Source organism: Camelus bactrianus, chromosome 15, assembly GCF_048773025.1.
Source record: "Camelus bactrianus isolate YW-2024 breed Bactrian camel chromosome 15, ASM4877302v1, whole genome shotgun sequence".
In the NCBI taxonomy this organism is placed as follows: domain Eukaryota; kingdom Metazoa; phylum Chordata; class Mammalia; order Artiodactyla; family Camelidae; genus Camelus; species Camelus bactrianus.
The window spans coordinates 18,191,306-18,218,680 of NC_133553.1; the positions used below are offsets into that span (position 1 = coordinate 18,191,306).

At 47.2% G+C, this 27,375-nt stretch overlaps 1 long non-coding RNA gene across 4 annotated transcripts in view; it reads right to left on the reverse strand.

Moving 5' to 3' along the window:
• The window catches only part of LOC141573456 (uncharacterized), an 89,090-nt gene that overhangs the window by 60,992 nt on the left and 723 nt on the right, over positions 1 to 27,375 (reverse strand). For all 4 annotated transcript variants that reach the window (XR_012499183.1, XR_012499186.1, XR_012499185.1 and 1 more), the window contains exon 2: positions 19,647 to 19,798. This is a non-coding gene — a long non-coding RNA (uncharacterized LOC141573456). The remainder of the gene's footprint in view (positions 1 to 19,646; positions 19,799 to 27,375) is intronic.

Below are 27,375 nucleotides of genomic sequence, written 5' to 3' on the forward strand. Positions count from 1 at the left end.
TTTATAAATGAGGGAACCCCACCTCCAAGGCCTCAGAGCAACTGGGCCACACAGCGAATAACTGGCAGCCCCTGAGCTCAAACCTGGAATCTCGGCTGCCAAATCCTTTAGTTCCTCAGCATTGCGCTGCTCCCTCGGCTGCTGGGAAGTGAGGAGACAAAGAAGGAAGATGGCCTTCGCCCTCAGAGAACTCAGGCCCATGGTGGGGTGGAATGTTGAAGCAGCAGGAACACAGACTACGATCAGGGGCCCAAGGGGTGGTGCCCAGGAAGGGACGGGGTCGGGGATGAGGGCCTGAAAGAGTGGGGCTGGACCTCCCAGGACACACACACACCCCCCCCCCTCGTTGGTCTCTCCCACCATGTTCTTGGCACTTAGAATTAGTCCTGATTGTTTCTGGCTATATTTAAATTCCGATTATGAGCTATCATCGTCATGTACGATTGCAGACTCCAACCCGAAGGTGTTCGTGTGTATTGCAGGCTCCCCAGCAGACTCTGGGCTCCAGGACCATGTCTGGCACTTAGTAAGTGCTCAGTGGGCATGGATGGTGGGATCAAAGCCGCGTGCTTTCCTGCCCCACACGCTTCGTTGTCACCGTAGAGTGATGCTCCCCCGAAGAGGCTCAGGAAGGCAACAAACAGATCACTTGGGCTCTGGTTCAGAAAGACTGACGGCCCTTGCAACTGTGAGAGGCAGGACAGGGCAATTTCCATCTCCAGAAGCGATTAAAATAGATGGGGTTAAGATGTAGGAAGAAAGGCTAAAGGAACGGTGATTATTTTCACATTTAAAGGGAAAAGTCAACTGGGTAATTTAATAAAGAGCTCTAAGAATAATTCATTAGACTTACTGCTCCTTCACTAGAGGAAGAAGAGAAACTGGTTTTCAGTTTCACCAAGGTAGCGCATGCAAGAATTCACTACAGTAAGAAAGCAGAAAAGAGAAACTATTTCCTGGGAAGGTGCTTTCTAGAAGCACGCATGCGTCCCGTGCACGGGAGACAGCTCGGAGGCCGGCAGAGCAGGTGCCCCCACGTGGTCTTGCCTGGATGTCGTTGGGGAATTTCTCTAAGACAAGCATTTCAGGGCCCATGGAAAGATCCCTTGGTTATTCGTTCATGTCAGAAAGAAAGATCTTCTAATAAAAATATTCTTGTTCCAAGTTCGCAAATGTTTTCTTTTAAAATTATTCTTAAAGAAATTCCAATTACCATGGTGTCCTGACCTGTTTCAGTGTTTTTCAGACACCACTTAGAGAAAGTGACCACTCTCCACTGCTCCTGGGAATCCAGAGCACAAACCACATCAGTGTAGACACACCCCGGGGAACGAGGGAGACATCACACACACACACACCAATTTAAAAATAGAGCTGTGTCTTCATTCTAGAACAAATAAAGGAAGGGCTCGTCAATGGCGTCCAGTCGGTAAGAGCTTTGTGGTGGACACTGAGTCCCAGCCCGGTGCCCCGCCGCCCCGGGCGCCGAGGACCCGCCTCTCAGGTAACAGAGCAACGTGGAAAGGTCAGCCGGCCTTCCCATTCATCACGGATTTCCAAGCTTATTCAATACACCGGACAAAGCCATCAAGGCAGCAACCAGTTGCCAGTGATGTCTGTTTGAATGTTCCGCAGGAGACTGCAGAGCAGGGCGCTTCCCAGCACACCCAGCCTGGATGAAGTTAGATCCAGAATCGTCGCCCCGCTCTCCAGGTCTCCCCGTACCCAGCGAAAGTACTTCCTGAGTCTCGAGAATCAAACACTTCTACAGATTCTGCCGCTTCTCCAGCTTAACCACAGTGATCTTCCCAACCCGACTTGAATCGTCAAAAGAAAGCTGAATCTGACTTGTGCCACTTTGCTAAGTAGGGATCGCAGTAGCAACGCCAGTTCGGGAGATCAGAAAAAAAGGGGACATCGAGGCAAAGTTCTACAGGTGCAACACTGAAAATCAAGACAGAAAAGTCCTTTTATAATAAAAAGTTGCTCTCGCTCTGCTTCTCAATCCAACTACCTACCTGCCTGGGGTGGCGCACAGACATCGCCCATGTCTTGCTTCTGTCCTTACAAGGATGCCCAAGACCCCTCCAGTAAGCAGTGCTAATCAGTCAGTGGGAATATTTGGGGAGCCTTTTATATAAGTCTTTCATGTGTGTGAACTGAATTGCCAGTTCATCTCAGAGCAGACTCCAAGCATCCAGCAGATCTTTCCCGGCTGGAGGTCATCATAGCAGAAAGTCACCTAAAAAGCTTCCTCAGCATGTAAACTAATTTCAAAAGGAGCAGCACAGTTTTACACTTGGAAGAAAATAAGATTAACCAGAAGGAACTGAGAGAGAAAAAACCAAGATCAAGGCAGTGTGGGGGGAAAAGCTTGAAAAATAAAACCAAGAGAAAGCTGAGTCATTTCTGACAGAATTTCAAGGCCCCGTGGAAGTCCCCAGCATGAGCGTAAGAAAGGGTCACATCATTCTCTTCTTCTAGGGGTCAACCAGTCCCATCCAGTGTCATTGCGGGGACAGGTGTCACCAGGCTGAGTTGATAACACTGTGACGCGGAGTAGAAGACATGGCCTTCCTTTGATTTCGGTGGCGTGCTGCAACGCACCTGCCTTAAACTGACCAGAAATCACATCAGATCTGGGGAGAGACACTTCGGGCGGCTTTTGACACGGGCTGCAAAGACCAGCAGTGAGACTTCATTAAAAATGTTACAAAGATACACGAGGTTCCTATTCAAGATCATCTTTCTGTTCTGAAAACCCAAACATCGATGTCAGGCTCAGAAAGTAAAACTGACAACGAATAGGATGTGAAACTGGCCAGACAGACGGCTCTCACTTCGCCATGATGGTAAATGAAAGTGCTGAAAATTCCAGCGGTGAAACGAATGTTTAAGGTTCCTCAGACGAGATCTCTGAGGTCTCCCTCATCCTCATGCTCAAATGTTGTTCACAACAATAGAAAGCACAGTTTAAATATGTGATTCGGTGATTTTTTTTTAAATGCATTTGGGGTTCTTTTGAGAGTTCTGAAATTTCCATGGCAGCTGCATACTTCAGTCCTGGTGGCATTTGGGGAAACACTTGTCAAATCCATCTTTGGAGCCAAAACCGCCTATGTGAAAACAATTTTTCCCCCTATTGTTGAGTGAAAATTCCATGAGCAAAAAATTCTTGCACTGTGTCCAGTGGAACTACGCATTTCCACTGAAACTATTACCCCAGTGAGCTTACTCGTAATGTTGACATTGGAGATAAAGGAACAGAATCGCGCAAGATCGCTCCTTTGCTGTTTCTCTTCTGCTTCTCTCTCACCTCGTCCTCCAGTCCTCAGCGAGGGAGTGGGAGGAACGTGGCAGAAAATCAACATGACAAATGCAACTGCTTGCCTCTCAGGCACCGGGAGCCCTGAGCCACCCTCCTACCCCCGCCGCGCACCTGTTTGCCACCCCCCATGGTGTGTCCCTCTTTGAGGAAGAGCTCCGAGGTTCTGGCTTGGAGCTGTGGCCAAGGCTCTTGGCACCGCATGTTTACAGACTGGCGGAAGTAAATCCTTGCTCCTTTATCAGCCAATTTAGGTCTCAGCTGCAGTTTCCGGCTTTGATCAAAGCTGGAGCCCATATCATCATCCCATCATGTGTGAGCCTGGGTCTGGGAAGACCCAGATGAAGCACAGAGGGGACACGGAGCAAGGCTGGGCCACCTGCTCCCCACATTAGGATAGGAGGAAAGGGTGCAGCTGATTGGCCCGGGGAGCATGGCGTGGGCCGGGGAGATGGGCAAGAGAAGACTGAAGCTGTCTCTGACTTGGCACTTCGCAGAGAGTAAGAACCCAGCCCTCAAGGACTTAGAGTCTAGAGGGGCCCCCGACACACAGACACAGCTAATTCTGATATATGTCAGGCCGACGAAGGCATGAATGAGGAAACAAAAGAACACTAGGGACAGAGAGAGAGAAGAAAAACAGCAGAAGGACAGTCTGCAGGGAGAGCCTGGTCGCAGAATCAGCCAGAAAAGGGAAAGTTGAGGAAGAAAGTCACTAGGACCTTGCTCCTTTCATTCAATCTGTTAATTGAGCACCTACTAATACAATCATTTACTAAGCACCTACTACATGCAAGGCACACGAATAAATACAGTATAGTTTCTGAACTTGCAGACTTTAAGACAGGGACGCAAACAATGGCGGAAAAGAATTTGTGATAAGTTATTTGCTCGCACAAAGCACCGGGGGAGTGTGGAGGCTAGAGGAGCCCCTTTTGACTGGGAGAGCCTGGAGGACTTCCCGGAGGAGCTGCCATCTGCAATGAGCCTCCCAGGGTGAGTGGGATTTCACTTGCCAGGCTGGCAAATTTGGGCTGGGCTTTTGGGAGCCTCAGAAGCTCCCAAAGCCAGGTAGAGAGCTTTCCTCCCTTTCCTGGAGGTTAGAAGGAGGGAGTCTCACAGCCTGCCAGCAGCACACATCCTGTGCTTTCTTAACAGAAGGGATATTTTGAGCTATGGCCTCTGTGTCTGCAAGGAGGGTGTCAACACTGAGCAGCTAGTGGGGGCGGCCCTCAGATCAGGAACCCGGGAAACAGCCAGGCTGTGAGAGAGTGGCCCTGCCCCTCCGGTTTGCACAACACGCTGCTCTGGTCCCCGCACTTCCTTCTCAGCCTCCTGGACAACACCCCTTCCCTCCTACTCTCCTCCAAACGCCCCAAACTCCAACCCTGTCCCCAGCCTCCCACTGTGCTGTGCAGCCTTGGGCAAGCTACTTAACTGCCCTCTGCCTCAAGTTCCTCCTCCGTAAACAGCGATGGTTAAAAATAGCATGTTTCAGGAGTCTACTGAAGATGGCGTGGGCTGGGGCTTCCCCGGGCACTGGGCACAGAGGGAGTGCCCACAAAGCTTGGTTGTTATTACTTACTGTTTTCTTACAAAGTGAGCTCACCCACACCGATGGCCTCATCATAGTCTGTAAGCTGGTAACCCCCTAGTCTGTATCCCAGGCTCGTCTCATCCTAGAGGTCCACCCTGCAAATCCAGAGCTCTGGTGGACATCACCCCGTATCTCTCGTTGTTCTGACGGGCACCTCAAACTCTTCAGACCCATCTAAAACTGAATTCATCGTCCTTCTCTGACCTTCTCTCTCTCCCCATCAGAACTTCCCTTTGGCCACTCGGAACTCTTTCTGATTCCCGAGACTTGTCATCCAGGGAAGGAGACTTCTGTCTCTCCTCATCGGATCCAGCTGGTTCCTTGCTGAACCGTCAGCTTCCGGACCCCCCCGCCCAGGTTTATCTCCCTAAGAGTCCTTTTACTGCTGGTCATTCCACTAATCTCAGAATTCCCTGAAGTCCAGAATTATTCATGCTTAACAGGAAGTTTCTGCAATAAAGTCAACACACTGCCTGGTCTAAAGTCAGGCATTCCATTAACGATTTATTAACCCAGGAGAGAAGGGATTCAATGCCAACGGTGTTACATAACAACACCAGCAAAGGGAGAAGTCAGCGTGGCATCTCTTTTTTTCTCCTTTTGGCTCTGTTTCCGTAGGACCTTGCAACGAGCGCCACATTCTGCCTTCGAGCTGAGAATGGCCCTTCGTTCCCTCCCCTCTATTTCTGCCAGACTCAGTTCCTGCTGCTGCCTTGACAGACTTTTGGAAGGTTCACCTTTCCCTCCAATTTCTCATGGTGATTAAGACCCATAATTGCCACTGAACAGTCCAGTTGAGCGCCGAGAAAGCCAACCAACCTTCACCGGCGGACTCTCAAGGCTGGCAGCGGAAACAGCCAAGAGAAGTTCATTAACCGCCGAGCAATAAAAAGCGCAGGGGAAAAATAGAGACAGAACAGCTCCCCCGGGCACTGCAAGAGGGGGCCTTGGTGATGAAACATTCCTCAAGGAATCTGGGGAAATTACATTATAAAACTGCAACAGATGGCAGGGTAGAGCAACAAGCTCTGTCGAGCATCAGGACGACGCAGGAACGTTCCTGGGGAGGGAAGCGCCCCAGGCAGCCCCCGGCAGGCAGGCTGTCCAAGCGCCCCCAACGCCCGGCCGTTCCCAGCGCCCTCTGAGTATCGCCATGAAGACCGCCGTTATCCCCATGGCACAGGCACCCGGGGGGGTGAGAAATTGGGAAAGCGCACTTCCCTACTCTGCATGTGCGGTTGAAAGCTGAGCATCGGGTACATTTTGACATTTTTTGTTTGTTTGTTTGTTTTCTAAAGGGGCCAGGGGTCCACAGAAAAATAGGTCAGTCTACCATGAATGACTCTGACATTAAAGGGGTTGTTTTCCCGCACAGGACCAGCTGGAAAGATGCATCTTTGGAAATGCAGAGCAAAAGCATTACGCAGAAACCAGGAAACTTGGAGTGTTGCAGGATATGCCAGAGCTGCCGCAGAGCGTACACTCTTAGTGTGGTACTTATATGGTATATATTGTCCACAGCAGGACATTTTTGAGAGCAGGCAGGTAAGGTGTTAACCAGTCCTGCAAATGAGCAGGCATGGTCCCCTGGCTCTGAGTGGTGTCTCTGTGAATTAGACCTTCAGGTGAAGTGGACAAAGTGTACCTAGATTACAAAGGCCAAAATATACATTTTTAAAAAAGAAGGACCCTCTGGACTTAGTTCTTTGACTGTTCCCTGATGTAGCTGCAACCCAAATTACACAGGCATTTCTTATCAGTAAAAACAGACAGTAAAATATGGGAAGAACTATAAGAGAAATGGGCCAGGGCTCTTGTGAAATTCTTTCGCCACCCTCGCGTGCTTCTGCAAACAGGAAGACATTTAGCAAGAGGTGCGCAAGCTAGAGATGCGACCAGATGACCCCAAGGTGACTATCAGTGGGTGCACATCAGCGTTTCTCCCCTTTAAAACTCAGCCATAAAAGTGAAGCCTTGCCTCACATGTCCAAGTGTTTCTGCGTCACAGAAATAATCTGTATCCCAATCAAGTGATGTTGAAAGAGGTGACAATGGGATACAGAGCATGTGCGCGGACGACTTCAAAGCCTCCTTCGGAAAAAATATTGGCACAAAACAGCTGATTCCATCGTACTGCCCTTGTCTGTTACTTCAAGGTCAAGTCATCTGAGACAAGTTTTATTCCAGCCTAGGCCCCCCCAAAATAAAATCACCCTAAAAATCTGAAGTCAAGGTGACCATGATTTTCTTAAAAAGGAGAGGAGGTTGTTTTGCAACATTTTCTTCTATTCACTAGTACCTTTTTTACTCCTGGATCTTTAATCCCTTCACCCCACCCCTCCACCCCCAAAAATGGATCTGAGACCTCTTGACCCACAGTCAGAGCAAATCTAAAGAAGAGAACTGTTGCCAGCAACTACATCTCTGCCTGGATGATGCTCAGCTCGTGATGATGCTTCTAGTGGTGACGCTTAATACGGTTAGTGAGGGAAGCATCGTTGAGATGCTCACGGCAGGGAAGAGAGCCATTTCTCTTCTCCCCAGCACAGCCATTGCCACACTGTGAGCCAGGACCTCTGGCTTCTGGGCAGCCTGCACAGCGCACCCCGCATAGTGGGCAGTTAGCCCTTCTGGGCTCAGCACATCTGCTGAAGGGTCTGGAGAAAGTCCTGCGTTCCGCCTGAGGCCAGGCTCTGACTCTGCTGCTCCTTAGATGGAGGCACCAAGCAAGAAGCAGGCAGCTGGGAGCTCAGGTGCTCCAGGCTTCCCAGGTTTACACATGTGCTCTATGCTGCACCCTGTGAGGGAAGTAAAACGGCCCTAAGATCTGTTTCCCGTGGACTGTCCCCATCAATCCTCCAAAATGTTGCCTCCACCACTTCCCCTTCCCCAAGCATGTTTCACATTTTTGACAAAGCAAAACCTATCACTGTGAACTAAGGTAAAATTAACCCAGAATTCACTGATTTGAAATCATTCATGCTGGGCTGAGGTTTAACTTTGCCCAGCAACCCCATTCTTCTCTCACACGGCAATTTAAATTTATAAATAGTATTTTGGGGGAAGTGTCAAACGCATCAGAGAAGACATTGTTTCAACACATCCAAGCACTCACTTACAAATAATTGTTACAGGAAGTAAGTAATGGTTAAATATTCAGTATCTCAGCTCCCTAGAGACTCGAAAGGCAACATTTCCATCTCAGCTGTGTTACAGTAACCCTTTCAAACAGTCTCAAGTTCTGACTGCTTGCTCCCTGAATTACTGCAGATGAATGCCATCTTGTCTAGCAACCTTTAACAACTGAATTTTACAGCATTTGATAACTAGTCCCCGTCACAGTGTGGTATTAATGGAGCTGCTTTTCATATTTAAAAGCAAAGATCCGTGCATTTCCAATTGCTCCACCACTGAGCGCTCTCTGTGCCCAATCTCACTCCCTGCACCCTATGGAGGAGTGAAAGCAATTGAGGAGGCAAGACTAGAATTTATGAGAATAATTGGATCCCAGATTCTGTGGTATGGAGCCCAAGCGAAATAGAAAATCTCAGAAAGGCAAGAGACTGAGCAGAATTTGCCCGAGTCAGGGACACTGCATGTGCCGGGGGGAGCCCCTCTGCTCCACCTCCAGTCAGCTGTCCGGTCTGCACACCTCAGCTCAACAGCTTCTGCAGGGCGCCCTCTGGTTCTAACGGCAGCCTCGGTGTGCCTGCCGTTTGCACTGCCCTGTGTACATCATAGTGTGTCTAGTTATTGTTCCCCACAACCAGCAGAGGACCAAGCCTGTGCCTCCGGGAGGCATCAACATCTTGCCAGGAACCAGGCACAAATTAAATTCTCCAGTGAAAACGAATGTACGTACGTATATGCGTGACTGGGACATTGTGCTGTGCACCAGAGATTGACACACTGTAGCTGACTGTACTTCAATTAAAAAAAAAAGAATTTTGCAAGACAAAAATTTTTTTTTTTATTTATTTATTTTAATTCTTAACAGTGCTTTGCTGAATGAATTAATAAATGCACTTTTTCCTGTACATTCCTCTTTGTGGAAACTTCCCAGCTTTCAGAAATTAAGTAGTAAGTGGGGGCTGCCCCATTTTTGCCCAGCAGCCCTCCTGCATCAGTTTCTGCGGCCCGGCTGGAGTGCACACATTGTCTTTAAAGGTCAGCTTTACCAGGCAGTTGCAAAGGTGCTACTATTCCCCCAGAGCGGAAAGTCCCTCAGCTGAGTGGACAAGTGAGCTTCCGGTTTCCATGACCCACATCTGCAATTGCTCAGGCATCTGTTCATCACACTGGGCTGTGCCCCACATTCAGCTGGCCTCTTTTAACTGTCATCTTGTCTCCAAGCATCTGTAATCACCTCCATGGCAACAACTTTTCTTATGTGGTATGACCTGTGTATAACAATGACTCTGTCTTCTGGATGGAGGAAATCTGTTATCATCAATACACCAAGCGACAGAGCAAAGTCCTAACATTCTCAAGGGGGGCTCACGTCAAGACCCTCAAAATCACAGCATGAATTATTTAGCCCATGAATGCAAGCAATGCGTGACTACAGAAGGAAAGGATTTCTAGCTGCCTTCTTTTCATATATATTTTAGTGTTTTCACTTATCTGAAACAAGCCATCAGCTGGACTTAATTCCCTTCTGATCTTAGTTTTTTATTGTTACCCTCTCTGACACATCTGTTGCCAGAGAACCTATATCCTGACTCCAAAATGTTATTCTAATTGAAAACTAATCAATCTGTAACCTTTCATTACGTCACATGCTTGTTTCCAAAGCCTGAACCGCTCCTTATCTCTGGCCAGGTTTTAACCTTCAGTACTCTGATCAAACTTGGTTTTAACCTGTGCTTCAGCTTTTTCCTAACATCCTCTAAAATCCCTTGCCCTGCCAAGACATGGTCACGTTCAGTAACTAGACTGGGCACTCGGGCAGCCTGTGCCTGGTTCTGCCTCCAAGTGCCGGGACCTCCTCCCAGGGCTGCCCCAGGGAGGAGGGGCCTGTCTGCCCTCACTCGCTTCCCAGGCACCCCCCCCACTCCTTGGCCCTGCACAAGCAGCACACCCAGAAAGTCAGCTTCCTCATCCCCCAGCAAGACAGAGGCTCCAAATGGCCCCCAAATTCCCCCGATGACCGACACCTCTCCAACTCAGTCAAATGGCTGAGTGCATCCTCCTAGACTGACCGCACGGATGAGCAAGCCCACAGTGGAAATGCAGAGGATGCAGTGCCCACCTGGCACCTGGGAGAACCACTGACTCCATGGTCCTCCAGTCTGCCTTGGATTCTGGCTCTCCTGCTCACGGGCTGTGTGTGCCTTAACACCTGTTGTCATCTTTCTGTGCCTCGGTTACTCAGACGTGAAAAAGCGGCAATAATATTACCAGCCGCACAGGGGAGTCATGAAGACTCACTGTGATGCTGTGATGAAGGCAGCAGAGCCTGGCGCACAGTAGACACTCAGTTAAATGTACACTGTGTCTGTCTTCCTCTCTGTTTGCCTGTCTCTATACATCTGTGTCTATCTGTATTTTTTCCTTTAACCAATTATCAGCTTTCTGAGCGCAGACACCATTCCTGGTTCATCTTTTCACCCGTCAGAGAAGGTAGTCCCTAAGTGCTAATTGATTTAATGTTGTTAAATTCACACTCTAACTCAACTTTCTATCATGTTAAAAATATTTTAATTACTCCAAGACTTTGCTAAATAAAAATATGAGCTTCTCTTTTCTCTTTCCATAGCAGGCTTCCAGGATTTTATAAACCTCTGTACATAATCCTACTTCTTCTGGAAACATCTGCAACCCAGCGTGGCAAGAAGCGTGGGAACTAGCCTGGCTGAGAGTTGCCACGTCATGTCTTGCCACGTGCGTGCCGGCTCTCAGTCTGCACACAACACACACACGCATGCGCACACATGCAGACACGTGGAGAGGGGGCAGCCAAGGTGACCGATATTATGTGCACGTTCTTATTTTGTGAAGGCTTCACCCAGTATCGCCCGCAGGCTACACTGTACCTGGAAAGACCAATGACCTGTTTATTTGGCCAACAGAGAAGCAGAGGGTGGTTATCTACATGCTTCAAAACAAATTTTTTTTTTTTTTGCCCTAAACACAGAGACAGTTGAAGTCAAGGTCAATTTCTTGGTTGGCAATAGCTGGGTAACTGAGGCGTCTGCCTCACACCAACTATGAAAGATACACTTTAAAGGACTCTTCAGCATGGGAGTCGCTTCCAACAAAATGCCTCTGAGAATTGGCAGTATGCCAGGTGCTACGAAAGCTGCGGGTGGCAAGAAGGTGCCCCCATCTTATCAGCGGGGAGGAGCCACGTAAAAAGGACAGAAGAGGGAATCCAGGGTTTTGCTGCTGCGACGGAAGCTTGTTCAGAGGTGGGCCACGGGCAGGGAAAGATCCATCTGAGTTTACAAATGAACTCGACAAATGGGGCTCATTTTAAAATGTAGATCAAGTAAAAATTGCAGTTTATTCAAAACCACACTTGGAATGGTGTCCAAATGTTCCCAACCAAGACACTTCATGGAAAACCCTGAGAAAATGAGCTCCAACCATCCCTCTTCTGTTGCTATAATCACTGGTTAGGGGCAGTGGCCCCAGAGGCTCAGGTCTGACCCAGGGAGTGAAATGCTTTGTCGCTCACCAGTTTGACACAAGAGGGTTGACTCTACTGGGGGCAGAAAGACTCCAACAGCACAACATTTCCCAACAAGAAGCCGGTGCCTCCAGCACTGTTGAAGGGGGAGCAGGGGCTGTCTTCCCTTGGACCCCAACCTTGCCTCACTCCAGTCCACCAGGGTGGATTTTTCCACTGTCAGCAAATACTCCTGGGCGGTCACCATGTGCAAAGCATCAGGCTTCATCTGGAGACAAGCAGAGCGAAAAGCCCCCACCCCTGATGGTGCGGTCCCTTGAGCCTCATTGGGAACTTTAAGTAGCAAATTTCTCAAAGGCAGGCAAAGACAGGCAAACTGCAAGGATAATGACGAAATCGAAAAATCCATAGACTGGGTTCTTCTTGACCTGCCCCTTCTCCTAGACCAGTATGGTGTCAGTTGGATTGAGGGGATTTTTATGGGTGTTTTGGAGCACTCTGGAGGTCACGGCATCGTGGTTCTTTGTGCCTGAGCTGTACCAGTGCTGCTGCGTCCACTCAGGCAGCATCTCCTTCCCAGCATCCTTCCAACCAGTCTCTCCCCTCGAGAGTGCAGCCAGCTCAGCTTCCTGGGGCTCTGTGCTTCCAAGGCCCCTGGAACCCTTGCTGAAGCCATGTGACCTCTGGTTGGAATCCCTTCCCAAATTTGTTTTCATGGTATCTGTTTCGAGTCCCCAGCACCCACATCATATCTTGTTCGTTGCCAGTTTCAGTCTCTGAGCCAGTGGCCTGCTACCCCATGGTTGTTTTTCCTCCTGTCAGTCAGTGTATGGCTCTCTGCAAAATTAGCATCCCCACAGTTGCCACAACCTACAGAAGACTGTTTTTGTCTGGAGCTTTTTAAAAAGCAGATTCATCAGGAGCTATTCTAGATAAACATATGTCACCCTTATATATAACCAGAACTTTGGAGAGGGCTATGGCATTTTACCATCTGATAAAAAGTGCCATTCTTCTACCCCTCACCAGTGCTCAACAGCCCCAAAGCCCCACAGCCCCACAGCCCCTTAGCCAAGTCTATCCCGGTACCTGGAAATTCTACGCATGCCTTGGAGGTAAAACTTACAGTGATCTCTGGGGAAGAGAGTCCTGGTCAGCTCTCCGTTCCCCTGTGGCCACTTCAGTGATCAGCTCAGTTGCCAACAGCTGGCTATGGGCAGGGCCCAGCTGGAAGGAGGGGCGAGGGAGGCCAGAGGGGCCCCAGGGCTAGGTGGTGCCACAGAATCAAAGAGGGAGGGGCACGGAATGGGCAGCCTGGGGGCCCCAACCTCACCATCTGCATCACTGCACCTCCGCAGGGCTGGAAAGTAGACAGGATGTGACATCCCTCCCTGCGACATGCTCAGGCCCGTTGAAGGCACCGTCCTTAAAAAATCACAGCTCGTGACTCCTTCCATCTCTGCAACGCCTTCTCCCTCCAGTTTCACAAAGGTTACCATTTGCCATCCCATCAACCAGTTGTAAGTGGACAGGGGTGGGTTTTTAAGAATTTCTTCGAACAAGGCCGTATTTTGGCACTTGATGGTGGCGTCCGTGAAGCCTACCAGGTATTGACTGCGGAAACCATGTGTTTTCCTAATTGAGAGTTCACGATGCATTTCCAGAAGCGGAGGGCCCAGCTGGAGCCCAAGCAAAGTCTGCGGTTGTGACTGAGAAGTCGGGTCAGGTCTGGCGGAAATGTGGGGAGGACCCTCCAGGGCTCCATCTGCATCAAAAACCAAAGGGCCTCCAGGTGACTCATCTCAGGTCTGCAGAAGACCGGGAAGCTGCGGCATCAGATCACGGGGCGACCATCGCAGTGCTAGACAGGCCTGGTCTCAGGTTTCTCCTCCCGGGGCTCTTGGGGCGCCCTGGATCCCAGGAGGCGGTGGTGTACCAGAGGGGAAAGCTTTTGGCTGAAAGTGACAGAAAACCTAACCACAGTGGCTTAAGCAAATCAGGGGCTCATTTTTCTGGTTCAGCAGCCCCGTTCTGAGACAGCTGTGGCCTCTCCCTCCTGGTCTCCGCTTGGTGAGAACTGCCCCACCTATCACATCTGTGTTTGTTCCATCAGAAAGAAAAGGGAAGTCAACCCGCAGCAGAAGCATTCAGGAACTCTGAGCAAACCCCGCTTCCTTTCGTCCCTTCGGGCGGCACTGGACCAGGTGGCGACTCCCCGCTGCAAGGAAGCAAACCTAAAGGGGACTGGACATGGGGTTGGGGCCACTAGATTGTGGTATCTGCCACCAAGGGAAGCCCCACAAGACAGGACTGAGCTGTAAAGTCCCCACAGTCCGAAACCTGGAAAGCAGCCTCCCCGCCCCCTCCCCATGCCTGCAGAGAACACAGGGTGGCTTGGACACAGCAGGACCGCCTCCCGTGGTGCCAGGCCTCCCTCGCCGGGGTGCCCCTCCCCCACAGCGGCGGGGTGCCTCCCAGAGCCATCAGGAAGCCCGGATGGGGCTCTGCGACGTGCAAAGGTCTCCCAAAAACAGCTTGAGCAGGACAGGAGGATGAAGGGAGACCCTCTGGGGACAAAAGCGGGGGCCGCCTCTGCACCCCTAAGGAGCCCCGAATTCACCCAGGAATAACAGAGGGGGGCCTGCGTGGGGATCCTGCCGGAGCGTGAGACCACACAGGAGTCTCGGGGCTCAGGGCCCGGGAAACACAGTGACCTCCAACAGCTAGAATCCACTGACTGTGTGATGGAATCAATAAAAGACCAAACGTCCGTTTGCTGGAGCGTGAATTAAGAATTCAGTTCTGAACACAGGTCTGGTTTTCAGATGAACAGGGAAACCAGAAACTTGCAGAGTCTAGAGGATGCCAGACTCTTTGCCCAAATTGTTGTACTGGCTCCTGTAATAACCCTATAAATAGGCACTATTTTCATTTACTGATGAGAAAACAGGCTCAATGATCTTGAATAACTAAGCTAAAAGCTGGAAACGCCAAGTTCAAGCCCAGACGCTACCCAAACTCAAAGTGCATTTCCGACATCACGTGTTCTCAGGTGACTCCAGTTTTATCTGGAGAATTATTTTTACTATTTATAAAACCTCACCTCTGTCTAAGGAGATTTAAAATAGCCCCCTCTATAAACACGCAGGCGGATGACCTGCCCCTCACATTCCGAGGTAACAGAGACGCTGAGACTTTCCCCAAATGTATAAAAAGGTGAGAAGCCCAGGAAAGACCCGGAGTCCCAAACTCCCCATGCGATACCCCGTCTAAACCAGGGTTGTCATCCCTGCCAGCAGCTCAGCACCACGGCCCATTCAGCTCCGAGCAGGAGGAGGGGCGGAAAGGGAGGCGCTGTGCAGGGAAGAACCCGCCTCTTCATCATCAAGACAGACGTTCTTAATGCAATCATTTCAAACATAAAAATGAAAGTCAAAATCCATCCTGAACAAAACATCACACACTTTATAAATGAAGACAGGCAGTCTTTGTTTGAGTCTGTGGTTTCCGAGACAGCAGTTTCTGGCCTGGCATGGCTCCCGTGGCCCCACCACCATGACGGTGGGCTGAGTCCCCTCGTCCCCAACACCTCCCTGAGGGCTGACGGTGGGTGCACGCAGATCGGACAACGTGGGGCTGTATGGAGTCACGGTTTGTTTTTGGTTTTTTTTGTTTTTTTGTAGAATTTCTATTTAATTTCTGCTGGGTTCAAAACATGGGAGGACTTTCTGCTAAGTGTGAAAGGGCACCTAGTCTTAGTTTCGCCTCTGGTGCCAGAGTGGCCCAGTCCCTCCAACCGCTCAGTATGTCACACAGCAGAAATTGACACAGCGTCGTGAAGTGACTGTACTTCAACAAAAATATATGCATGCAAAGAAAAGAGAAAGAGAGAAGGAGAGAAAGAGAGAGAGAGAGGAAGGAAGGAAAGAAGGAGGAAAGGAAGGAAGGAAGGAAGGAAGAAAGAAAGGAAGAAAGGAAGAAAGGAAGAAAGGAAGAAAGGAAGAAAGGAAGAAAGAAAGAAAGAAAGAAAGAAAGAAAGGAAGAAAGGAAGAAAGGAAGAAAGGAAGAAAGAAAGAAAGAAAGAAAGAAAGAAAGAAAGAAAGAAAGAAAGAAAGAAAGAAAGAAAGAAAGAAAGAAAGGAAGAAAGAAAGACAGTCAAGCAGAGAGGAGACAGACGAGGAAGCGGACCTCCGCGGGCTTCGCGAGCTCAGCCTCCCGGGACCCCCGGTGCTGCTTGCTCAGGGCCGGCTGGCTGATCCCATCCACACAAATCCTACCCAAGGATGTAACGGCAGTACCTTTCAAACACCCCTTTCCTTAGGAGAGACTGTGACTTTAAAATGACCCTAACAATGGTGGAACAATCTTTCCACCCCCTCCCTGGGGTCAATTTAACTTTTTCTTCCTTTTTGTTTTTAAATTGAAGCCTAGTTGATTTACAATGTTGTGTTGATTTCCAGTGCACAGCATAGTGAGTCACGTACCCATATATACATATATTCCTTTTCATATTCTTTTTCATTACAGGCCATTACAAGGTATTGAATATACTTCCCTGTGCCAGTAGGACTTTGTTGTCCGTCTATTTTATATATAGTAGTTATTATCCACAAATCCCAAACTCCCATTTTAGCCCTCCCCATCCCCCTCCAAAGCACTCAGTGTGCAGTGGTGAGCTGACACGTTCCTTGTTAACGGGCTCGCCGATCATCACTTGGACAACAATGGAAAGGCTAGAAGCTATTACACTGGGTACCTGACGATGCAAACAGGACTAGATTAATTTGCATTCAAAAGATTGCAAGAGCAATTAGCACCTCATTAATATGATGTAAATGCTAATTTATACAGATCCCAAGCCACCCCCAGATTCCTTTCGTCCAACCAATGTTAAGTGTTGTTTCAGAAACCAGACCTTGAGAATTCCCAGGCAGGCAGGAGCAGCTCCACCTGGGCTGCCCTTTGAAGGGGGCACGGGTCACCCACATCGCAGCTGCTCAGATGAAGGGCCACCTGCGGGAATTCCATGCAGCCCACGGTGCTGTGTTCCAAGGGGCGCCCAGTGACCGACTTGAGAACTGCTGGCCACAGCAGGACGCGTGATGATAAGGTGTCCCCGCTGAAGGGCAGGGCTGTGCCGCACGCTGGGCGGGGAGGGAGCTCCCCGAGAACAGCTAAGCTTCTCCACCACACACTGGCAGCTGGTAATGATCAAAGCAATTGCCTTAAATAATTGATTGATTTATACCAGTTAAAAAAAAACAAAAACAAAACCCTGGAGGGTTATGAATAGTCTGAGATATAATCATACCATTTGGGACTAAGAGATGCTCAGAAACGCCCTGTGTCTGGCAACACCCTGAGGGTGTGATTAGGGTATCACACATCAAAAGATGGTGGCAGAGCAGTCCACCCAGTAAATCACTGCATACAATTCATTTTAAACACTGCCAGTAAGAAAAGTTCCTCAAGAGCTTCGCACTGCCCCTTGTTGTTCACCACTAATCCCGCAGGGGGAAGGAGGAGACAAAATGGGGAAGGAATGTGGAGGAGAACTGGCGAGGGGGCACTTCCCTGGGTAGAATGAATGTCTCCCTGTTGTCCTCACCTCTGCCTGCAGGTACGCTCACCTCAGGGATGCAGTGAAATGTGCACACCCTCAGACACACACACACTCACACACACACTCACACACAGTTCATGACAGTTGTGCCCCTTTTCAAGAATCCTCCTGGGTCGTCCTCACCACGTCAGTGTTGCAAAGTTGTATGAAACTCAGCTTAGGAGTCTCTGTTCGCCCAACAGCGTTTCACTCATCCCGTGGATGATCCAAGATGCTGAAGAGAGACCCGCAAATCCAGCTAAATTCCAAAGGCGCCATGAGCACCTGGCAGATGCTGACACTGCCGGGTCCCATGGAGGGAAGACCGGAGTCAGAGCAGGAGATGCACCGATCCCACATGGTTGTTCAAGGTCAGTGCCACGACGGAAAAGAACCGAGTCGACAGCAGAGAGGGCTTCCTGGAGGAAGTCCAATCTGAGCTGGTCTTCCTGAAGAAGGAGAGCATTTCAACAGGGATAAAGGGACAGAAGGATTCCAGGGGGACGGGAGGGGGAGGCAAAGGCACAAAGCAAGTGACTCAAGATTGGTGCTCAGAACCTAAGTCTGGGGCCATCGTTCTTCACACCCAAAGAAGAATGGAGAGAACCAATAACAAGGAAGCAGCAGGCCTGAAATGGGAACAGCCTGGAGCACGTGCCATCGAGTCACTGGACTGACACTGGGCAGGCTCAGATCCCGGGACATAGTCTCAGCGGTCTATTGCTCTTCTTAGAAAAAGGTAAAATTCCCTGTTGTCATTGTGATCATCGTCTTAAAAGAAGATGCTGTCTTTGCCTTTTCTGCGTCACCTGGCGGGTCTCGCAATAACCAGGCCGTCTCAGCACCCGTGCCGCCGCCTCTGCGTCTATGGTGGGGCCGGCACGCCAAGCTCTGGGGAGAAGAGCTGAGGCCGACCTGATACACAAGTGATGCAGGAGAGCAGAGTGAAAGGTCGAGTGACATCACAGAGTCCTGTGTGAGTGAAGCTTCACAGCAGTTCAAATAGAGGCCTCCAGTGGGAGGGCTGAGTCACCCCAAGCCGGGCAGGGATCAAGGCCAAACTCACCAGGGCCTGGCTCGGCCGCCAGCCCCGGGACCCATGTGCGTCAGCAAAGCATCATCACATGAACTTGAACTTTGGTGGATTTCAGTTTGGTTCACACCTAACTCGAAAAATTGTTTTATTTTATAGAAATGTGGGAACTGCAAGCATCAGAAGGCCGACTCCTAGTTGTGTTTGTACAAACAGAACTTGTTCAAAACACCACCAGGTGTTGGAGGCTTTTTTGTCCTTTTTTAAAAAGAGTCACTCTGTTTCTCGAGTTTGAGAAACACGGCCCCAGACCAGGAGCTCCTGGGGGGCAGGGACACCAGTGGTACCAAAACAAGACTCCTCTCCATTTCTCCAGGGATGTTTTCTGTTACAGTTCTGGCTTGATGCTGCCATGCAGGGTGGTGGTTCCAAGGAAAGTAGGAAAGTTCTTCTTGTACAGAAGCAAAGAAGCTAGAGCTGGTTTGGGAGGGTGTGGGGGAAGCAAGTAGATAGAAAATGGGCCTTGGAGGCAGAGGTAACAGCAGATCACATTCAAGACGCTGTCATGTGTTTGGCCCGATTGGCCCGAGCGGAGTGGGTGGGATGTTCTGACGCCTGGGGGAGCCCAGGCCACATGGGCTCACAAGCCAAGCTCAGGAACACAGCGGAGAAGTTAACCACTATATATAAAAATAGATTTTTATCTACTTCTTTCTATACAAATTTCTATCTATACAGATTTCTTCTGTACAGCACAGGGATCTATATTCAATATCTTATAATAATCTTTAATGAAAAAGAATATGAAACCGAATATATGTATATATATGCATGACTGGGACATTGTGCTGTGCACCAGACATTGACACATTGTAACTGACTGTATACTTCAGTTTAAAAAAATGATACTAACTCTTTACAGGGGCAACCCCATGAGTATGGAATGCTAGACTTGTGAAGATTTTTCTCTCCTATTAAAAACCATAATAAGAATGAGATTTTTAATTTACTCTTCAAAAAGCAATGAAAGATTTCATTTATGTTAAAATAATGTTGATGTTAATCGTTGAAATTATTCATTGGAATCCAGGCTTTGCTTTTGTGCAGGTAATTTTAACAAATTTGGAAGAAAAAAATTCTTTGAAGGCATATATAAAAATAACTTTCATATCTTGAATTTTAAGTTTTTTAAATGTATACATTAACGACGATGTATTCAAATTTTGTAGACTTTGAAAACACCGCATTTGTATTTTCATTACTTAGATCGTCACTGTTAATAGAACACAAATCTTCTGGAAATCTTAAGTAGAACAATTTAGTTATTCTGCTGAACTTATGGTGAGAAAATTAAATTTCGTGTGGAATAAACTAGTAATTTATAAGTTGTGCAGATCACCCGAACACCACTGGCCCCTCCACACAGCAGGAGGCCCAGCACACAGAAGAGGACCTTACCTGAGAGCAGGTGCTTGACAATCATTGCTGAGTGAGTGACTGGGGGAGTGAATGAAGGGCTGCTTGTAAAGCCAGACAGCAGTGGGCCTTGGCCATTGGTCAGAGAGTTTAGCCAGGATGTGAGCAGGGGAATGATGCTCTCCGCTGCAATGCTGGAGGAATGAATTGGGCATTAGGGTACATATCAGGCTGGAATTAGGCAACACCAAAAAGAATACGGTTAGCTGAGTACTTTAGTTTCCACTCTTTGACTTTTATTTTGTTTTGAAGCTATGTCTATTTTATGTAAAACCGTGGGCGTGAATACCATGGCCCCTTGGTTGCCTGCGGTCAGCATCCCATCAGGGAGGCCACTCAGGGTGCTGGAGGCAGCGTGGTGCCAGGGAAGGACCACGGACGGGGCGCCTCTCAGCTCTGGTTGGAATCCCAGCACCACCCATTAAAGTAAGCCTCCAGGCTTAACTTCTTTGAACCCCAGTTTTTTCATCTGTAAAACAGAGATAATACCACCTCCCACATAAGACGGCTGTGAGATTAGAAGTAGTGACCGGCAGGCAGCGGGTCTCAGTGAAGGGCAGCGACAGTCACCACCCAGGCTCCAGAACCCACAGGCAGAGAACAGCGTGTTCCTTCCACTCAGAGCCCAGGCTCCAGAACCTGCTACCGGGCGGGTAGAACCAGCAGCTTCCTCAACACCTGAGAACTTGTTAGAGACCCAGGGCCTCGGTCCCTCCCCCAGGCCAGCTGACTCAGGGCCCGCAGGTGCCAGGCTCCCAGGGGATCACTACGCACAACGGGGTCTGTAAGCACCTAGCACCTGAGCCATCGGTTCAGCCCTGACCACAAATATCCTGAGGGGCTTTAAACATCCAGTGCCTGACAGCCACCCCAGACATATTAATTCAGAATCCCTAAGAATGAGGTGGGGCTAAGCTTTCTAAAAATAAATCCCCAGGGAACTGTGACGTCCAGCCAGGCTTGTCAACCACAGGCTGCATCAAAAGATGTGAAGCCTCGGGTCAGGGCCTCGTGTCAGGGCCTCGTGATGACCTCATGGGCTCCTGGCATGTTTCCCCCCCTCCATTGGCTCTTTTCTCCATAAAATGATATTAAAAATTATGTTTTACTATGTGTTCATAAAAATATAAATATGTCATTACTGTATATTAAAACATGTTCTTCAATCTAAAGATTGCTGTTTCTATTCTAACTCAAAAATATATATATGTTAAAACATTTCATAGACCCTTAAAAGTATTGTGGGCCTCAGGCACTGTCCCTAACATAAATTGGTCCTGTTTGGGGACGTTATGTAAAAGTTAGGGTGTCAACATAGTGGGTGAGAGGAAGAAAGTCTCAACGGAGCTGTGAAGCTAAGGGTTCAACATGTGTGAGCTAATGGCTCACTGATACTGAGATCCTGACCCAAAGGAGAGGGAGAAGGAAGAAGGGAAGGAAGGGAGGGAGGGAGGGAGGGAAAAAGGAAGGGAGAGCCGGAGGGAGATTTAAATAAGAATGAAATTCTAACCAAATGGAGAAGTGCTGGTACAAAGAGAGAGCCTGCACTTGCGGTCCAGTCACCACAGCAGAGTTTACACAAACAGCGCTTAATGACCCCCTGCTGTTCACCCATCCCTTCTTTTACTCACTCATTCTTTCATTTCTCCAGTTCTCAGCTGAGCCCTGAGTAAGTGCCAAACCCAGACAACTCAAAGATGACGATGCTATCGTCCCTTCCTTCCGCCCAGGAACCAAATGCTCAGAGCAGGCAACCCTATCCCCTGTTGATTTCATTACTTTCCAAAGGCCGTGAATGCAAGAATGGCTATTTCCTAGAGTGACCAAACGTAATTAACGCAGCACAACTAAAAAGAAATCAGCTGGAAACACGTGAAAAGGAAGGGAAGTGAACACTTCAGGTATCCTCCACACAAGTTGTGTGGCCTAACAGCCACTCCCCGGGAGCCTTCTTATAAATAATTTTTATTATTATTTTAAAAAAAAATCTGGCTTGAAAGGAGTGGTTACAAAAAGCCGATCCTCCCCCGTAGGAATCTTGAGGAAACTGTATCTACACTACAATCGCCCAGGACCAAACAGAGCATCCTGCACAATGGGGAGTTCAAATCAATGAAAATAAGAATTCTGCTTTCATGAGCACTTCCTGAAAGAAAAGGAGAAGGTGAGAAGAAAGGTGGGTTCAAAAGTTGCAAGGAGACTGAGTAATTAGAAATCCAGAACCACTATTCAGTGCACAAAAGAGTAGGGAGTTTGGGTGTGAAAAGTAAACATCTGAATATGAAAGTCTCACATAAACAAAAGATTAATTGCTCTATGCATTGACTTTTGCATATAAAAAAGAGACAGTGACCATGCCAGCCAGCCTCTCTGTGATTTTCCTGTGCAAAGGATAACTCTAAGATTTGTGGTTTCCTTAAAGAGATTTTTTTTTTAATATGAGGAAATTAATGCAGTCAGTACCTGTTCAACTTGTGATTTCTTGCCAGGCCCACACATGAGGGGTGTACTAGACAGTTTCCACTTGGGAAGGACTGAGTTCCCTTGAATGTTTTATACATGAACTGGAGATCCACAAAGCTGAGGGAGAGCCTGAAATTTTTTCTATTGAACTATAGTTGATTTAGAATGTTGTGTTAGTTTCTGGTGCACAGCAAAGTGATTCAGTTTTATATGTATATTTCTTTCTTCGATTCTTTTCCATTATATGTTATTACAAGATACTGAATATAGTTCCCTGTGCTATACAGTAAATCCTTGTTGTTTATCTACTTACTGTATAGTGGTATGCATCTGTTAATCTCAAACTCCTTCCTTAGTCATCCTTCCCCCATTTCACCTTTGGTTACCGTAAGTTTATTTTCTATGTCTGTGGGTCTGTTTTGATTTGGTAAATAAGTTCATTTGTATTATTTTTTAGATTCCACATATAAGTAGTATCATATAGTATTGTCTTTCTCTGACTTACTTCACTTAGTATGATCATCTCTAGGTCCATCCATGTTGCTGCAAATGGCATGATTTCACTCTTTTTTATGGCTGAGTAATATTCCATTGTATATATATATACCACATCTTCTTTATCCAGTCATCTGTTGATGGACATTTAGGTTGCTTCCATGTCTTAGCTATTGTAAATGCCACTTCTGTCTTTTAAAACGAGCCCACCTGCCCTCCCACACACAGATCACAGCAGCAGCCAGTGAGGAATGTGCTAGACCTGAACTGGGAGGCAAGACTCTGTAGGACCTGGTGAGGCATTGACAAGAACCATGGTGCATATGGGGCTGATAGGGCTGGGCAGAGCCTAAGTGTGCAAAAGTGTTCATCCGTGTGGGTGTACTCTCCCATAATAGCATGTTAAATTCCAGCCAGGCCTCCAGCAGTGCTAACCTGCTGTTGGAACAGCTCCTAGTAACTTGGAGAAAGCAGTGGTCCCCACTAAGAAAGCAGAAACACCAGGCTGCTGCCCAGACAATGGAGTCAGGGAGGAAGAGGTTCAGGAAAGTAGAATTCCAGAGTAGAAATATCATGTGAGGTTGGAAACCAACCAGTCATGTTCATCAAGAGAGCCTGGGAAACACTCCATTTGTCAATTTGTCAAAAAAAAAAAAAAAAAAAAAAGCATTGCTGAGAGGCGCACCCTTGAAGAGCTCTGAATAATCCTATTATTACAGAACTGGACTCCCTAAGGGAATCTTGAAATAATAGAAGCTAGTGTGACATTTAATTAGCAGCAACGGGGACACAATTATAATGGGGCACATGGCCGAAGGGGCAGCCAGAGGGCCCTGAGCCAGAGAGAATAACGGACACAGCATGACGGGGAGGTCACTCAAGTTAGACACTCAAAAAAAAAAAAAAAAAAAGAGAGAGAGAGAGAAAATGCAAGGAAAGATGATCAAGAGGTTGAATGAACTGCCCAAATAAAAATAAAAATCCAGTCTCAGCACTGGACCTGGTATCTGGACCCGAACCAGTTTTCAGACCCAGACCCCATGGACTGAAGGACAGGTGAGTCCCTGAGAGGAAGAATCTACAGCATCACAGCAGGTGTCTCTGTAAATAACTCCCCAGCTCCCCAGAGAGCCCCTGCCGCGTGCTCAGGGAGTCACACACTGGACGGCGAGGACTGCCCAGATGCGCTGAGGACTGCAGGTTACAAGATCTGAGATGACACTGATAACTGGGGTTCTGAGACGTGATCCTCCTGAACCCCCTTGTTAAAGCAAAGCCATGGGTCCAGTTATAAATGAAGACCTGCCCAGGTCTGGGTCCACAGACCCAACCATGGTTATTCCCCCAACCCCCAAATATATAATTCAAACTACCTCTGGAAATTGGCGGAGTGACTACATGGCTTCTTGGAATAGGAGGTAAGAGTTATCAAAATGGGGGAAATTAAGTGCAAGTCTCTGAAATGCACCCCACACACATGCACACACACACACATCAAGATAGAAAATTAAAAATTACATCACATCCTGGGGGAGATGCCAGAGATTACAAAATGGTGCTATGGACTAAATGTTTGTCGCAAATCTTACATTGAGACCTAATCCCTAGTGTGATGGTGTTAGAAGGTGAGGACTTTGGAGGGTGATTAGGCCATGAGAGTGGAGCCCCCATGATGGAATTAGTGCCCTTAAAAGAAGAGACAGGAAAGAGATGATCTCTCTGTCTGCCATGTGAGGACAGAGCAAGGAGGTCCATCTGCAAACCAGGAAGAGGGCCTTCACCTGACTATGGTGGTACCCTGATTTTGGACTTCCAGCCTCCAAAACTGTGAGAAATAAATATCTGTTGTTTAAACCACCCAGTCTGTTATAGCAACCCAAACTGGCTAAGAAAGACAGGACTTTATAATTGCTAAGATGCAGGAGATCAAGAAAGAAAGACGCTTCCTGCTTTCAGGATTGGGCACCTAGACATATAGGGGACCACAAAACAAAAGGAACTTGGGAAGAAGAGAGAAACATGCCCACCTCTGCTTTCGATTCCTGGGTGTGAGAAGCCTGTGGGAACCCCCAAGTGGAACTTCAGAGAGAGATCTGGGCTAGAGATGGAGATTCATCAGCACTGAGGGGATGGCTGGCACAGGGGGAGATTCTAGGAGTATAAGAACACTAAGGAGACCCCAAGGATGGAGACCCCCTAGGAAAAGACCACCTCACTGAGTCAGCTAAGAGGATCTGACCAGTGACGCTACTAGGGATGAGTGGAGGGGCACACGTGAAGGGCCATCATGCTGTCAGCTTCAACAACAGCAAAAAGATGAGCAAACCATAGGCAGCCATGAATGGAGACATGCCACACGGCTTCATCTCTATAAACCTTTACGCTGATCTGCATAGTCCCCATCTAATCCTTTATTACAAGTCAGTCCCTCGTAATGTGCTTCACTGCCTTCTCCCTTCCACAGTGAGAGAAGATAAAATTCAGTCAACATACAGGTTCATATCATGAGACAACTAAATAATTGCCCTTATGTTACTGACACATTTTTTAACTCCAAGGAACTGGGATCATTCGGAGAAAGTGCTAGTCGTGGAAGGTCCCAAGCCCGCCTGCTCTCTGCTCTAGTACATCAAAGGAGGCACATCTGTCACTAGAACCACTGTGTGGGCAGAGCCTGCAGGCAGCCTTCCAGGTCAAGAGGGAGGTGGTTCTGCTTTACAGACCAACACATTTGCAAAGGAAACCACATCAACTACTTTTGCTCACCAGCACAGTCCTTCATTCATTGAAGATTCAACCAGAAATCAGCAGGTATTTGAGAAGGAAAAAAATAAAATAAAACAGTCAAGAGAAAGAAATGAACAACTGATTCCAGTGGAAAGGGAAGTATTAGAAGAGAAAAAAATTATTTCTAATGGCATACATAGAGAGATCTCCAGAAATGGACAACCATGACAATAGAGAGGAGATAACAGAGAAACAAAACAGAAAAAATATTATCTAAAGAGAAATCTGATTTTTCAAGTAGGTACACCAAAGGCCAAGCAGGATGAGTGACAGGAAATTTAAAAAAAAAAAAAACCCTACTATTCTTTGTTAACAATTCAGAACCCTGGAGATAAAACAAAAACCCTAGACACCACCAGAAAAATTTTAAAAAACAAGATTACTTACAAAGGACCAGAACTAAACTGACCCTAAACCTGTCAACAGAATGTAAAGTTGGAGGGCAAAGGAGCAAGACATTCAAAATTTTAAAGGAAAGTTATTTTGAAAGTAAAATTATATTCCAAACTCTTAACCAAGTGGAGTGATGGAAAATAAAGGTATTTTAAGAGTGGTAGGACTGAAAAGGTTTTACTTCCCTTTATGAGAAAATTGCAGAGTAGTAATATTTGCAAGGCACTCTTCTTAGTACTTTGCATGTACTTAACTCCTTGCATCTTCAGATCAACCCTATGACATTATTTTTACCCTAAATTTTTAAATTAAGAAACTGGGGCACAGAGAGGCTACACTCTGTCAAATGAAAAAGGGAACTCAAGAAAAAAGATGCTATAAAACTTAACTCACAGCAACCTAAAGAGGAGACCAATGGAAAAGAAATTCAAGACTGACAGCTATGCAGTGTGTCTAGAAAGCAATGGACCAATTAAAAGAGAAAGTAAGATGGCTTGTGAAGAAGGCTTCAAGACAGAAACAAATCCAATTGCATACACTGTATGATAACTAGAAAGGTCTTGAAAGGTCTAAAAAGCATGATGGATACATATGTCCCTGCAGTCAACATTTATTTTAAAAAAAAGAAAAAGAAAAAGAAAAAGGGAAAAGAAACACCAGGTGAGTGAGAAGGAGAGGAAGATAGCAATACAAAACATACATGCTCCAAATATGAAGCAAACTTACAGGTGCCCTAATTTTGAGGAATAGATAGAGTTTAGGAAAAGAAAAGTAGACTTAATCTTAACTCTTGGAAGATCACCCTTCAAATAGCACCAGTTCAGTAATATAGAAATAACTTTTCCTTGATTTGTGTTGTAGTTTAAAAAATTGAATAATCATAAGAATATAAATGCTGTTCTTTAAATTTTCATTTCTAGAATTGCTCCTTAGAAGCATAGAAAACTTAATTATAGTTACAGTAGTAAAACAGGTAAATATTTTCAATTCTGACAGCGTAAAAACATAATGGCACAGATGCACAAAGAGTAAAGAAGGCGGGAGTAATAAAGATGCTAATCTCTCACCTTTCTTAATGGAGAATCAAGAGATAATACCTGATGCTGATGGAGCTCCAAAACCAAAAGTATCACTCATGAAAGACATAGTAAGCTGGACTTCGCTAAAATTAAAAACTTCTGCTCTGTGAAAGACACTGCCAAGAAAATGAGAAGACAAGCCACAGACTGGGAGAAAATACTTGCAAACGATATACAAGAGGAAGAACTGTTGCCCCAAAATATACTAAGAACACTTAAAACTCAACAATAAAAAATAAACAACTCAATTGAAAAAAATGGGTGAAGGACCTGAACAGAAATTTGATGAAATAAGATACAGAGATGGCAAGTAAGCATATGAAGGGATGCTCACCTCATCTGTCGTCAGAGAAACGCAAACTAAAGCGATGAGATACTCTTCACGCCTATTTAGATGGTGAAAATCTACAGATACTGGATCAAGAAATAGATACGCATATTAAAGTTTCGAAACTGCAGAAAAAACTTTAGAAAACCAGAATCGGCAAAAGCCA